Source organism: Muntiacus reevesi, chromosome 4 (assembly GCF_963930625.1).
Source record: "Muntiacus reevesi chromosome 4, mMunRee1.1, whole genome shotgun sequence".
NCBI classification, from domain to species: domain Eukaryota; kingdom Metazoa; phylum Chordata; class Mammalia; order Artiodactyla; family Cervidae; genus Muntiacus; species Muntiacus reevesi.
The window spans coordinates 128,574,048-128,587,897 of NC_089252.1; the positions used below are offsets into that span (position 1 = coordinate 128,574,048).

The 13,850-nt window shown below is 39.3% G+C and overlaps 1 protein-coding gene across 4 annotated transcripts in view; it reads right to left on the reverse strand.

The window, feature by feature from the left end:
- PPFIA2 (PTPRF interacting protein alpha 2) overlaps positions 1–13,850 on the reverse strand; it is a 472,755-nt gene that overhangs the window by 124,694 nt on the left and 334,211 nt on the right. The gene's annotated exons all lie outside the window — the stretch shown is intronic.

Genomic DNA, 13,850 nt, shown 5'->3' on the forward strand with positions numbered 1-13,850 from the left:
ATCAACCTAAAAGTTATGAGTCTGCACAATCGACAGGAAAGAGGCTGAAAGAGTTTAAATAATTTGAGACTGATTTTTGCTCTTTTTGAAGGGGCTGCCTGGAAACCAGGGTGATCCACATCTTCAGAAGGATGCCCTACAGCCAAGCTGCAGGAACTGGGGAGAAATAAGTGCTAACAGAAAAAGATCACAACCAAGTAGAAATAGGAAAGTGTGGACAGAAAGCAAAGAAAGTACTATCAATTCTTCTAGAACGCCTATTTGAGAAATGTGAATTTGTTCTAGCATGATAAATACATCAAGGAACAATTTGAACATAATGTAATTTGTGTTTTCTTATGTACAATCTCATTCTTGAGAATCACTGGCTGAACGCAGAAAAACAGACTTTGCTGAATCAATCAGTGTTAGAATATATTAATCAAAATGCCACACATGCCCATTCCTCAAGCAGCGAACACCAACCTCACACTTCACTGAGCAGTTCTGGTTAACCCATCCATATCTGTTACACCTGTCTGATCTTACTTACCCTTCCCTCCACCACTTCACAACAGTTCACACCCCTTCGGACACCCACTTTAATAAGCAAAGTTCACAATTTTTTCAAAGTAAAGAGTTAAATTTATCATAGCAGTTATGGAATTCTTAACCATTTAACATGGGTAAAACTGTGCGTCCAGTTTTACTAGTTTTCTGCTTCTTTTTGAAGTCACTAAGCTGTGCTGCAAACCCCCTCCCTCATGAGCTCTGTGTTTTTTATTTTGTGATTTTGCATGACTCATGACACTTTGGAATGCAAATGTCACATTAGGCAAAAGGTGGTGCTAGTTGTAAATAATCTGCCTGCCAATGCAGGAGACAAAAGAGACTCAGGTTCGATCCCTGGGTTGAGAAGATTCCCTGGAGGAAGGCATGGCAATCCACTCCAGTATTCTTGCCTGGAGAATCCCATGGACAAAGGAGTCTGGTGGGCTACAGTCCAAAGGGTGGCAAAGAGTCAGATAGAACTGATGTGATTTAGCACGTGCGCAGATAGGAGAAAAGGAGGACTGCATCACAAAAGATAAATGAGAAAGATAAAACAGAGAGAATGGGAAAGCAAACAGATGGCAAGGCATGTTGATAATTCTAGTTACCTAACACGTGGAGAAACAGTAGGACACATCAAAATTAAAAGGGCAGAGAAAGACAGTCTTAGCACCTTAAGATACCAGCTGGATCTGCAGCTAGTACTTCGAACATATTACTGAATTTCTGTATTGCAGTTGCCAAACTTCTAATTACCTAGTAAAATGGGTAAGAGACGTTATAATTAGGTAGGGATTTTGAAGAGGAACCACAGATCAGCCGACCAGATGCTCCTCCAGTCTTGATTCCCTTAGTGGCTGGGACTACTGCTCACTGAGGGATCAGAGCTGAGAACATGCCTAGGAATTGCTCTTGGTGGAAAGGAGCTGCCTTTCCAAAGGTAAATGTCCTGGTTGGGGCATGCATTACGGCATACAACGCAGACCAGTATTGTGTTTGTGCTCAGTCATTCAGTTGTGGCCAACTCTGTTTGTGATATTATGGACTGTAGCCCGCCAGGCTCCTCTGTCCATGGGAATTTTTTCCAGGCAAGAATACTGGAGACGGATGCCATTTCCTACTCCAGGGGATCTTCTTGACCCAGGGTGATCTTCAACCTGTATCGCTTGTGTCTCCTGTGCTGGCAGGTGAATTCTTCACCGCATAGACCAGTAATATTGTGAAGCTGATAAAAACCCAACATTTTAGACAGTTTTTAAGAACACAAAACTGAAAATCATTGATTGTGACCTTTATATAAAACATTCACGAGCAAGTCTGGATCAGTCTCTTGTGGGGTCACAGCCGTGAGTGTCCAGGAGTCTTCGGCAGAGGCGTGGGTCAGTGGCGGTCTGCTGCAGAGTTGGGGGCACTCAGCACAGTATATTAAAAGCAGAGACATTACTTTGCCAACAAAGGTCCATCTAGTCAAAGCTATGGTTTTTCCAGTAGTCATGTATGGATGTGAGAGTTGGATTATAAAGAAACCTGAGTGCCGAAGAATTGATGGTTTCGGACTGTGGTGTTCCAGAAGACCCTTGAGAATCCCTGGGACTGCAAGGAGATCTAGTCAGTCCATCCTAAAGGAAATCAGTCCTGAATGTTCATTGGAGGGACTGATGCTGAAGCTGAGACTCCAATACTTTGGCCACCTGATGCAAAGAACTGACCCTGATGCTGGGAAAGATTGAAGGTGGGAGGAAAAGGGGATGACAGAGGATGAGATGGTTGTATGGTATCACCGACTCAATAGAAATGAGTTTGAGTAAGCTCTGGGAGTTGGTGATGAAGAGGGAAGCCCTGCATGCTGCAGTCCATGGGGTCTCAAAGAGTCAGACACGACTGAGCAACTGAACTGGTCTGAAATATGACATAATTATCTGTACATTGAACTGGGAAAAGCCAAGTTATATTCATTAGATGGCAATTGAGAACTGATTTAGGAAGAAAGGCTAGAACCAATTGCCAGTCAGTTATGTCCAAATCTGGGATCACTGAGGTATGATATTACTGGGTTTCTATAATAACAGCAAATTTTTTTGAACTCTATATACCACCTATAAGTAAGGAGGAAACCTTAAGCTTTAACAGAATTTCTACCTCTTCACATTGAGAATTTTCTCTAGTCAACTAGAAAAAAGGAAAGTTTTAGAAACTATGAAAATTAGAAAATAAATATCTTGCTTTGAAAAATGTTTTATGTTATTGAAATATTACATTCAAGATTAAAGTCCTTAAGAACTTTGGAGAAACTGAGACTTAGGGAATTACACAAAGCTGACTTGAATTAAAATGCAGAACTTTGAATTCACAGTTTATCTGTACTTTATTATTTTTAGTTAGGACATATAAATCTAAAGGATAAATAACACATGTTGGATGGTATTGACAAGTACCAAGAATACAGTTGTATGTGTGCATATAGCTATATGTACATATGTAAAACAGCACACACACATATGTACACAACCACACAAATATGTATATAAATTCTACAAATATTTGTTCAGTGCAACTGATTGGTCTTAATTTTCTAATTAGAAAAATGATTATTTGAATTTTGTGCACCTGAAGTCCATTAAAATCTTATCTAAAAATTGCATAGTTTGAATGGGCTCAAGGTGAGAGAAATTTAAGTAAATATAAACAGTAATCAGACAACGAAAATAAAACAGTTTCATAATGTTAACCTCCTCAATTCCTTTAAGTTCCATTAAGTAACAGATGTGTGTTTATGCTACTTTGGAATTTTGGACTATCCATGGAAATTTTCTGAACTCTCATTTTTATCTTTTGAAGTACATGAAAGTGCAAGTTGCTCAGTCATGTCCAACTCTTTGTGAACACAAAGAGTAGTTTTTGCCAGGCTCCTCCGTCCATGGAATTCTCCAGGCAAGAATACAAGAATACTAGAGCATTATATGTTTAGAAAATATATATATTTCATCTATTCAAATCATCTTAAATATATTCTGTGCTGAGTTTAATATATGCTTTTATAATTTCAGAGTAGAAAAATCATTTTAAACCTGTGATTTATGTCTTGAAAAAAGAATATATAGCTTTTGTTCCAAATTGTTATTCTCTTGATCTGATACCCTTGCAAATATTTGCTTTTATTCCAAGAGATCATTGTACTTCTCATTTTACTTTAAGTTTTCAAATTTGGATTTGCCTCCAAATCCAAACTAAGATCACATTTTCACTAGAATAATGAAAGTTATAGCTTCCAGGTTTACATATACCCCCTCCCTCCTGGCCTTCCACTCCACGGCCACCTCCCCTCCCCTCCCCACCATCCAGTCACCCCAGAGCATAGTGCTGGCCCCAGTGCTATGCTGGGGGTCCCCACTAGCCATTCATTTACACATGGCAGCGCATATACATCAATCTCATCTCCGGTTTATCCCACACCTTATCCCTACCCTAGCGTCCACAAATCCGGTCTCTACATCAGCATCTCTATTCCTGCCCTGAAAATATGTACATCTCTACCAGTTTTCTAGATTCTACATACATGTTAATACACAACACCTGTTTTTCTCTTTCTGACTGACTTTACTCTGTACGACAGACTCTAGGTCCATAACAACCTATCCGGTACAGAAAAGGAAATTGAAGCACAGAGTGTAAATATTTCCCTTAGGGTCAAATTACTGAAAAGTCATAAGATTACGATCTGAATGAAGGCATTCAAGTTTCTGATTCCTAGGAGTCTACTCCTGTCACTATTTTCTTATTTCTTTTGTTGATTTTCCCTCTATGTTTTTGTTCATTCTATTTTGTTCATTTATTGTCATTTAACCATTCACTAAATCTACTTGTTGTTTGATTTACTCATTCAGTCAACCACCAAGACTCTATTTGCCTTGCTTTGCTTCCACCATATGCCAGACACGAGGCTGAATGTGCTGTGAAGCAGGAATATGAAGATTCCTGCCTAAACACAACATAATGTGGAAAAAAAGAATAAATCAAATAAAGCAACCAATTAAAAATGACACCACCCTAATTACAGAAAGCAAAGAACTAAAGAGCCTCTTGATGAAGGTGAAAGAGGAGAGTGAAAAAGGTGGCTTTAAACTCAACATTTAAAAAATGAAGATCATAGCATCTAGTCCCATCACTTCACGGCAAACAGATGGGTAAAAATGGAAACAGTGATGGACTTTATTTTCTTGGGCTCCAAAATCACTGTGGATAGTGACTGCAACCAGAAAATTAAAAGACACTTGATTCTTGGAAGAAAAGCTATGATGCACATAGATAGTGTATTAAAAAGCAAACATATCACTTTGCCGACAAAGCTTTGTATATTCAGTTATGATTCTTCCAGTAGTCATATGTGGATGTGAGAGTTGGACCATAAAGAAAACTGAGAACCAAAGAATTGTTTTTAAACTGTGGTGCTGGAGAAGGCTCTTGAGAGTCCCTTGGACTGCAAGATCAAACCAATCAATCCTAAAGGAAATCAGTTATAAATATATATTGGAAGAACTGATGCTGAAGCTTCAATACCTCGGCCACCTGATGTGAAGAGCCAACTAATTGGAAAAGTCACCTAATGCTGGGAAAGGTTGAGGGCAGGAGAAGTGGGTGACAGATGATGAGGTGGCTGGATGGTATCATCGACTCAATGGACATGAATTTGAGCAAACTCTAGGAGACAGTGAAGGACAGGGAAGCCTAGCAGGCTGCAATCCATGGGGTAGCAAAGAGTCACACACAACTGAGTGAACAACAACAAAATAAAATTCATAATCACCAAATAGCATTTAAGCAATGTGGATTCCTAATGCTTCAAGGTTATTGCTTTTGGGCATCTTAGCCTGCCTAGACTGTTTTTATTTTTGTTTTAAATCTCCAGCACACATATTGCTTTTTAGCTCTCAAAAATCAGACTTGACCTCAGATTTCAAATATTGTTCAACAAATAACATTTTGTCTTTGATCTGAAATTCTCTAGTACAGATTTCACAGCTTTTATTTCCAATTCCACAGTGACTCCTTAAACCTGTTTTGCTATATGTAAATCATCTATTTACAATCCCTACAAACCTAGAGCCTAGAACAAAGCACTAATATTTGTACTACATATGAGTTATTCTCAACTATGACCACACATAGAATCCTTGGAAGAACTGAATAAAAATATAGAATGGAAATCACTCTATATTCCATTCAATGGTGGGGTCCAGACATATAATTATTGTTAAATCTTCCCAGGTAATTGCAATGTTTAGTTGAGGTTAAGAACCACAGACCTCTATTATGCAGGTACATTACTAATAACTATATCCAACTTATTTATTAAACCTAAAAAACTCTCTGGAACAGAGGAAAGCTTCAAAATAATAAAAGGATTGATGAAATGAATTTTAATAAAAGATCTGATAATAGACCCAAGAAATTAGTATATTTTATCCTAATATCAACTAATTATTTTTAAGGTTCTATTTCAGATGGAATGACTTGACTTTACCTCTTATTTAATTAACTACTTATAAAAGTTCAAAGGCACAGTTCTTAGAATTACTAATAGGTTTAGCAAGTTTGCTGGATGCCATACTACTGTTTAGAAATCAACTGTACCTTTATATGCCATTATTAATTTATTAGAAAAAATTAAAAGGAACTAACAATCACAATAGCAACAAAACTGTAAGTACCTAGACATAAATCCAACAATCTTTAAGACCACTATGTGAGAAGTGAAACAACTGTACAGAAGAACATAAAATAATACACAAATAAATGGGTATTCCAACCATATTACAAATGGCAAGACAATATATCATAGAGGTGACTATTCTTCCAAAATTCATTTATTTACTTAAGCAATTCCCATGGAAATATGATAGGGTTTTAAAATGGGACTACAAAAACTGTTATTATAATTAAGCTCTAATAATCAGGATTTAGGTAATAATAGTTAAAATAGTGTGGCATTTAATTATTTAACATATTCTTATTGGACTTCTCTGGTGGCTCAGATGGTAAAGAGTCTGCCTGCAATGCAAGAGACCCAGGTTCCATCCTCAGGTCATGAAGACTCCCTGGAGAAGGGAATGGCTACCCACTCCAGTATTCTTGCCTGGAGAAGTCCATGGACAGAGGAGTCTCGTGAGCTACAGTCCAGGGGGTTGCAAAGAGCTGGACACAACTGAGGGACTCACACTTTCACACTTTCACTTTCAGAGCTTACCACGGCCAGGAGCTGTTCTAGGTACTTAAGCCTGATGAGGAATAAAGCAGAAACTTTAAACCTCATGGAGTCTATTCTTAGCTACAGCGACAGATTATAAATTATAGGTATTATAAATAAATGATTATACTCTATCTTAGAATATGTTAATGGCACTTGAACAAAGGCTTGATGGAGGAGAGGGAAATAGCTACACAGGTATCTGGGAGAAGGGCATTCTAGACAGAGGGGAGATCAAGTCACAAGTCAACAGGAAAATGGTACTGATAAACCTATTTGTAGGGCAGGAATAGAGACACAGACATACAGAATAGACCTGTGGACACAGTGGAGGAAGGAGAGGATGGGACGAATTGAGAGAGTAGCATTTAAACAGATATTATCATATGTAAATGTTTACTAAAAGGACTGATGTTGAAGCTGAAACTCCAATACTTTGGCCACCTGATGTGAAGAACTGATTCACTGAAAAAGACCCTGATGCTGGGAAAGATTGAAGGCTGGAAGAGAAGGGGATGACAGAGCATGAGATGGTTGGATGGCATCACCGACTCGATGGACATGAGTTTTAGTAAACTCTGGGAGTTGGTGATGGACAGGGAGGCCTGGTGTGCTGCAGTCCATGGGGTCGCAAAGAGTCAGACAAGACTGAGCGACTGAACCAAACTGAATCGAAAATAGATAGCCAGTGGGAAATTGCTGTATAACAGAGGAAGCTCAACCTGGTTCTCTGTAGGGTGTGGTGGGGGGATGAGGGGGGATCAGGGGAGAGAAGACGTATGTATACTTATGTCTGATTCACAGTGTGGTACGGCAGATATCAACTGGCACAAAGGAGTCAACAGGAGGCCAGTGTAGCTGGGGTAAGGGAAGAGGTGACGTCAGAAGATGAGGAAGGTCACATCATGTAGTGGGCATGCTCAGTTGCTCAGCCCATTTCTACTCTTCGCCATCTCAGGGACTGTAGCCCGCCAGGCTCCTCTGTCCATGGAATTCTCCAGGCCGGAATACTGGAGTGGGTTGCCATTTCCTACCCCAGGAATCTTCTCAAACCAGGGACTGAACCCACGTCTCCTGCAGCTCCTGTTACTAGTGCACCACCTGGGAATCCCCATAAATCATGTAGAGTCTTGTGGTAAACATTTGCAGAGTTTCGAGTATATGATTGACATGTTCAGATTTAGGTTTTAAAAATCACTGATTCATGCCATGTTAAAAAATAGACATTAAGAGCCCTTGAGAGAAGCAGAGAGCCTTGGAAGGAGTCTGACCACAGTAATCCAGATGAGAGATGATAGTGGTTTAGGGCAGAGTGCTAACTGGAGGTGGTGAGAAGTGGCAGATTCTAGACATATTTTGAAAGCAGAACAAACAGAATTTCTGTACAGTTTGATGTGTGGTTTGAGACATAGGTGGCTCAGCTGGTAAAGAATTCGCCTGCAGTGTGGGAGACCTGGGTTTGATCCCTGGATTGGGGAGATCCCCTGGAGAAGGGAAAGGTGGCCCACTCCAGTATTCTGGCCTGGAGAATTCCATGGACTGTATAGTCTATGGGGTCGAAAAGAGTCGGACACGACTGAGTGACTTTCAGTTTCACTTTCATGAGACATAGGAAAGACCTGAGAGTAACTCCAAATTCTTTAGATTGAGCAACTGGAAAGGTGAGATTTACATCATCTGAGAGAGAGCAGATGCAGGGAATTTTGGAGGGGAATTTCAAAAGATAAGTTTTTTTTGACATTTTAAGGTTCAATGTCTTTTAGATATATTAGTGGAGATAGATGTTCAAGAGGCAGGTGAATATATATGCTTGGTTTTAGGGTCTGAACTAGAAGTAAAGATTTATAAGTCATTCGCACACAGATAGCATTTATGATATACGGATGATTGAAATCACTGAGAGAAAAGATGGAGGACTAAACCCCTGGATTATCCCAACATTAAGAATTCAAGAAGAAAACAGGAAGCAACTTTAAATAGAGTATAATCTATAAAAAACACTGAACTACTATGCTGTACATCTGAAACTAATATTAGCATAATATTTGCATCAACTATACTTCAATAAATGAATAAATATTAGAGCAAGATCTGACCACGAGAATGTAATCTTTCTTGAATCTGAAGAAATCTTGGAAAGTATATAGGAGTTTCCATTTTATGGGAATAGGAGTTTAAAGCAAATTTAATGTAACTCTCATTGAACATGAATATCTAGATGCATTAAAAAAAAATCAAGACGAATATGATCCAGGAAGGGAGACTGAGACAGAATAATTGGTGGGGTAACAGAAAAACAGAGTATACTTTCTTGTCCTGCAAATGAAAAATAAAAATGAACCTAGAAGGAAAGAATAAATTAAACAGTTATGCATCCACACATGCATGCTCAGTCGCTCAGTCATGTCTGACTCTTTGTGACTCCATGGACTGTAGCCCACCAGGCTCCTCTGTCCATGGGATTGTCCAGGCAAGAGCACAGGAGTAGGTTGCCATTTCCTCCTCCAGGTGATCTACCCAGGATCAAACCCTCATCTCCTATATCTCCTGCATCAACAGGTGTGTTCTTTACCACTCAGCTACCTAGGAAGACCCGAACAACTATGACGTTTACTCAAAAAGGGCTGAGCATTGGTCTCTGTATTTAGCAACATAAAATCAGTGATGATGGTAACAGGAGATGTTCCTGTGCAGTGATGGAGCAAAGACCTCCCTGGAGTAGGTTTATAAAGCAAGCAACCATGGACAGTGAGTAGACCACTATTTTGAAGAATTTTGCTACATAGGGGAGTAAAAAATGAAGCAATAGCTGATTGTATAAGTAGGACCAAAAGAGAATTTCTTTTGAGTTGAAGAACTTAGTATGTTACAACAATGGGATATACGAAGAAAAAAGAGGAAGACAAAGGAGAGCACAGGAAGAATTGCTGGAGAAGGACATGTGACTAAGGGACCTTCCTGATGGCTCAGCAATAAAGAATCCACTTGCAGTGGAGGAGATGCAAGAGATGTGGGTTCAATCCCTTGTGGAGAGGAGTCCTTGGAGGAGAAAATGGCAACCCATCCCAGCAATCTTGCCTAAAAAATCCCGTGGACAGGGAGCCTGTCACATTGCAGGTCGGACAAAACTGAACATGAGCACGCACACCTGAGCAGATGACCAGAGAAACACCGACGTGGGTGTAACATGGTTTTCTTTGTCCGAGGTCTTTTTTTTTTAAAGTTCTTAAAGGCTTATACTTCTGTCTGAAAAGCTCCTTCATGCTTCTAGACACCTGGCCAGATTTCAAACTTCATAAATAGTTGTATATTTCAAAATTCATGAAATCATGTAGTTTTTATGATACCTTTTTCACCCATGTTCACTTTTAATATTCATATACTTGTTACACTGTTTATCTTGGCTCCTCCTTCTCACAAGCTATGTGACTTAAGAGCCAATAATCCTTGCTCTACAAATCTCACAGGGTTATTACGGAGATCAAATAAAACAATTATATAAAAGCACTTCTGGAAACTGTAAAGGGCTTTACAGAAGTTATTTATCTTGTTCTCATTGGCATGTAGCCCTTTTGCTAATGAGGCTTATGAACAACTTTGAAAAACTCTGCCTATCTTTAAAATTCCAGAGCCACTATTAGGGAATATTTTTCAGAATACTCATCTTGGCATGTGCAATTCTCCTATGGATTAATAAGATTTTTGGTCATACAAATTTGGGAAACACTAAATAGTATTAATATGTAGTCCTGGGGAATTTGAATAAATACTACAATAAAGATAATAGTTCAAAATTGTATAGCATAATATATCTTAATATTCTTATCCCCAGGAAATCTCTTTTTTGGGGGAAATGGGTTCTATAAAACACCCATTAAATTTCTGGAGAACTATAACTTTATGAGAAATGTTAAGATGGATAAACCCTACCAAAGTGAAAAACAAAATTAGGTCAACTGCAAACATCTGAATGATAGTCTTAAAAATTCTCCTGAATTGACTTAATGATCAGACAAAACAATGCCGAGGGAAGGAAAAGTACTTGTTCTTCTCTGTCTCCCTATATGAAAGCAGAGTCCTTGGCACAAAAGAGACACTCAGATTATACCAATAGGACAGAGGTAAATGAACAAACTTTCTGTCAAACTCTTGTGAATCAGTCAGCCTTTTAAAGTCTGAAATTATCCTCCTTCAGCAAAGATGTGTTTATCCTGCTTCCCCTGGACCTGGGCTAACGATACAAATGATACTAAATCTGTTATTAAAGATAGAGGAGTCAATTTCACTTCCCATCTATTAAAAGCATAGTGAAACACAAAAACCCAGTCACTGCATTCAAAGGGTTTGTCTTGAACTTAATAAGCCCTCACACAACATTAGAAGATTTTTGCTTCTTATTTTTGCCATTGTTTATAAAAGATGGCTTTGGGTTATAATCTTCCTCTCCTATAACTCACCTCCTATAAAGTTGATACAGGGTAACTTCCTGCGCCTATGGATGAACCATGAAACAGCCTAACCTTGCCTCTTCTGGGCCCTTTTCTAGCCAATCATAGACTTCTAGGCCACTCCAGCCTTATACATGTAAGGCTATACTTGGACCCTCTATTTTCTGGGAGGTGCACCAATTCCAAAATGGCAAATTCATAAATCTCATCCTTTTGTTTGGCTCTAATGCTTAAAAATTCAGTTGATAGATAAAAGGAAATTGTACACTTTATTATAATGTCAATATGAGGAATTACATCACTGCATATGGGATCAACACACAGAAGAAACTACTCTGTTAGGGCTGCACCTTTTCCGGCTCAGTCGTGTCCGACTCTCTGTGACCTCATGGACTGCAGGCCCCCAGGCTCCTCCGTCCATGGGATTTCCCAGGCAAGAATACTGGAGTGGGTTGCCATTTCCTCCTCCAGGGAATCCTTCCTACCCAGGGATCAAACCCAGGTCTGGAGTCTCCTGGACTGGCAGGTGAATTCTTTACCACTGAGCCACCTGGGAAGCCTGATTAAGAGGTAAAAAAAAATTCAAGGATAATTACCTTTGAAACAGAGAAGAAACTGGAGCTTAACAATTAATAAAATAAGCCACAATTAAGAAAGAATTGAATTTTTTGGTGAATAGTTACTGAAAGTAGTTGACATGGGGTGAGGAAAGTGTATAAAAATTGGCAAAAAGAATTAATTATTGCAGATATCCCAATGGATGAGAGATATCAGCTGTAACACAGTAATGATCTTTAAAAGAATGGCATTTGTGTTAATGGTCTTTTATAGTATTTTTAAAATAGATATGTAGTATATTCATAAGCCAAACATTTAAGTGTATAGCTACTAGGTTTGTGTGAGACTGTGTAGAATCTGCATGCTACAGTATTTCATAATGCAGTGCAATCGTGTGAGGAAATCTGTCATCACTGAGGGGCACACTGATCACAAAGCTATATTACCTTTTTCTAAGTGCCCATTTTTGTTATTGGTGGTTCAGTCTAAAACAGTCCTGCATCACTAAAAATCCACAAAACCCTTAATTTTGGTAAAGGCACATTCCATATTTCATCTTTTATAAAACTTCAGTGTTCTTTACACACAGAATGCAACCATTAGACACTTAATTACTAGATTTTTTTTGATCTGAGTGTTATTCTTGCCACCAATCCTTCATTTTGTTTTTTACGTGTTTTTGGCCAAAGCTCTTCTGCCTACCTTTAATTCTGGCAGGAATTAAAGAACTGAAAAAAAATGCAAACAAAAATCTATTTCTGATTTTATATTTACTCAGCTTGCACATTTACATTGACTGTTACCCAATGATTCTGCTGCATTTTATTAAATAACAGCCGCAAATTAACGTCAAATTCTAAGAGGAATGAATAATGAGAGCAGCGCTGTTGAAAAGGGAAGCGTCAGCTCGGTTCACTCAGCTCGGTTCACTCAGAGACCTACGTGCAAAGTGGGGTGACAGACAGAGACGCTTGAGAGGTGAGTGGAGGCCAGCCAGCTGGGGAGGGCTCTCCTGTGACGTGCCAAGGATGCACGGTGTGATCACTGAAAGATCGGCCGCCCACTTCACCCTGAGCTCTGAGGACCACAGTAATCTCTTAGTCACTGATGAACAACAAATATCAAAATGCATTGTCTAAAGTATAACTACTGTTTTGTGAGACTTCAGTTTCACACACACACAGATATATATATATATATATATATATATACACACATGTGAACACAAAAGTGCATAGTAAACTGTTGCAACTGAATCACATTTTATATAGTGGGTAGCAGACAGGTGGGTCTTTAGTGTTTGTGGAACCCAAGGCAAAAGAACAAAGAGAATAAAAAAGAACAAAGAAGCTTACATGCCATAAATCCAAATACGTAACAATTTTTTATTTGACAGTCAAATAAGAAAATCATCCTACTATCTTCCTTGAAATAATACCTTTCACACTGACTTTTAGGCTAGATTCGAATGAGTAATTCTAATGAAGTTCCACCACAGAACTTAGTTACCCAGAGATGGCCCTAGACTGCAGCCTGCTCTCCATCTCTTCCCAGCCTCAGCTCCTCCCAGAATCCTGGTCTGCTTTATCTGCACAAACAGTGCCTCTAAACACATGTGTCCCTTAGCCTCTTCTGAGGTCCGGGGTGGGAGCGCTGGAGTGGGGGAGAGATAGACGCTGCTCCTAGGAGGAAACTCACAAAGGCTCTGGAGGGTGAGGTCTGTTTGGTCAGAAAGCCTGGGCGGCTAGGAACTTGGCAGGCTGTCGGGAAGGCGTGCTGCACACCTGCACAGGTGACTCACACCTGTGCAATTTCTCCCTGGGCCCATCCCCAGAGAGGGGCACGAGGCGCCAGACAAAGACCCCGCTCAACTGTGGACCCCGCTTGCCTGGGTTTAAAGACCATACTCATAGCAGTCAAAGTTTGTAAATGCCGCTGTCTTCGAGCACCTGTTCAGAGTAAAAAAGAATATAACTGGGAGATTTGGGGGAAAAAACATTGGAGAATTTTTTTTTAAAGCATATTCTTAAATAGACTAAAATAATTCTAGAAAACAAGTACATATGCAC